A 2,379-nucleotide genomic window follows, 5' to 3' on the forward strand; every position below is an offset into this window, starting at 1 on the left:
AATAAACCAGAATTTTAGATAGCAAGCTAAATAAATATTGTAAAGTTGCATTATATTAGTTTTGGTATTTTTTAGGCATTATATATGCTTTGTAAATTGTATATTCCAAATATTGGTCAATATTAATACCTATGAAATTAATTTCTAGTATAAAGAAGTAGCTTCTATATCTGTCTTAGTCTATTATAATTTTAAGCAGTAAAATTAAATGAATAATCTGAAAGTGTAAATTTGACCAATGCCTAAAAGAGAGAGACTTATAGGAAGTCACAGGGCAGAGACATTATATATATATATATATGCACACACATACATACACACACACATATATGTATGCATATATATATATGTGTATATATAATGAGCAGTAGTCATTATGAGACTTGGGTCTTTCTCAGATCCTTGCTGAAACGTAGGATGGTTGTCTCTATTTTTCTACACTGAGAGTGCCCTTTCAAGATGACCTTCATCAGTATTAGCCTTTCTAGCTCAATCACAGAGCTAAAAGGAACTTTATGCACAATCTTCCCACATACCAAAATAACTAAAAGGCACTGGGTTTGACATTTTTCTGCCTGCTCTACAAAGACCATTTTTTTCACTTTTTTTATAACATATTGTGTACATGACATTATACAAAATGATTAAAATATATGAAAACATCCACAATCCAAGATGTTTTTCTATAAAACTTTTTGAAAATAATTGTACCTATATTGTATATTCAATTTTACATCCTTTTTCACTTACTATGTTAGAAACTTTGTTCCCTTATATTGTGTATGTATTTATTTAATGGCTGCATAATATTATATCAAATAGGCATTTATTTAACCACTGCTTTAATTAAACATGTAGACTATATCCATTTTTTACTAAAACAAATAACATTTCAGAGAATATCTTTGCACTGTTAACATTTTTCCATATTTTAAATTATTTCCTCAGAATACTTGCCAAGAATTGAAATTATGAACTTTAATTAGTATTTGCTATACATTGCCAATTTATTGCTAAAGTGACCTTATCACCACCATTAGCATCGGATAAGGGTGTTGGTTCCATCATACCATTATAGATTTTGTTTTTTATTTCAATTGGTATTTACTTATAAATGGCTGCAAAAGTACACAGAACAACATATGCTTCTTCAGTTTATCCTTCATCAACCCAAGCAAGGATACAAGGAGCTGGAAGACTTTGAGTAGAGCCATGGTGCGGACTGACCCCTAGAGCGTCAGTGGAAAAGACAGGGAAAAGGGAACTACTCATCTATGTTATGCAAAACAGCCAGGTGTGCTGGGGACAGAGCTAGAGAATTGGTTGATTAAAACTTAAGTACCATCCAGGGGGGTCTAGGGAAGCCTTTGGAGTTAGCCACACTCCTTTTTGTTAAAAGAGTAAACTGTTTATACCAGGTCATACATAATCCATCAATGAAAATAGAAAATGCCCCATCTAAGTAAAATGTTTACCTATGGTAAAAACAAACTCTGCTTTTATAACCTAGTAAAAATGTTCTACCTGAGTACTTAAAGAGCATGAAGTTAAAGAGCGACTTAGTAGTTTTGGCATAACAGCTGCATGGCCAGGCCTGACCTTTGGCCCCAGCCACAAGGGCCCAAGCCTCACAAGCTGACTGAGAAAGCCATAGTTCTCTGCTGAGGCCTCCCAACATCCCTCCCAGCTCCCAAAACAAACAAATCACTTTGACCATCATAATACAGCTGATTCCTCCTGTTTACTGGTCGAAAGAATGAATTTAGAACAGATGGAAATAGGTTCTTTGGGTGGACTGTATTCCTTTTAACAGATCCAAACTGTTCTACATCAAAACGTTAGACTAAACTTTTTTACTAATGGTACATTTTCTGTATTCTAGGAAAATTTTTATAACGTTTATAAGACCTTTTAATTTTGTATGCTTTCCCCATGTTAAGGGATCACAGCTTTGTAAATGTGTACTCATTAAAGGTTACTTTTAAAATATTTTCTAGTTTTGTTTAATTCTGGTTTTGACTCATCATCATTCTCAAGAAAGTGACTGGAAAGTTTTGAATCACAGTAGTTACGGCACCTGGGACTAAAAATGCTTCCCTTCAAGGATAAGGAAAGGGAGAGGCAATGCATGGGTTTGAAAACTTATTAATGAATTTGCAGCTTCATGCAATATATGCTTGAGCTCAGCAGGGTGGTACATTCCAATATGCTGCATGAGCATATTGGATTACCCTCAGAGAGTGGAGAGCATCATCTGAGTATACTACCCCATGCTCGACCTTTATGAGAATTAGAAAAAAAGGCTTTCCTTCCCAGGGTAGATGTCACCAGGACACAGCTAATGGCTTGACAAGCAGACTTCAGGTTGGATTCAGATTA

This window comes from Eulemur rufifrons, chromosome 29 (genome assembly GCF_041146395.1).
Source record: "Eulemur rufifrons isolate Redbay chromosome 29, OSU_ERuf_1, whole genome shotgun sequence".
Classification (NCBI taxonomy): Eukaryota; Metazoa; Chordata; class Mammalia; order Primates; family Lemuridae; genus Eulemur; species Eulemur rufifrons.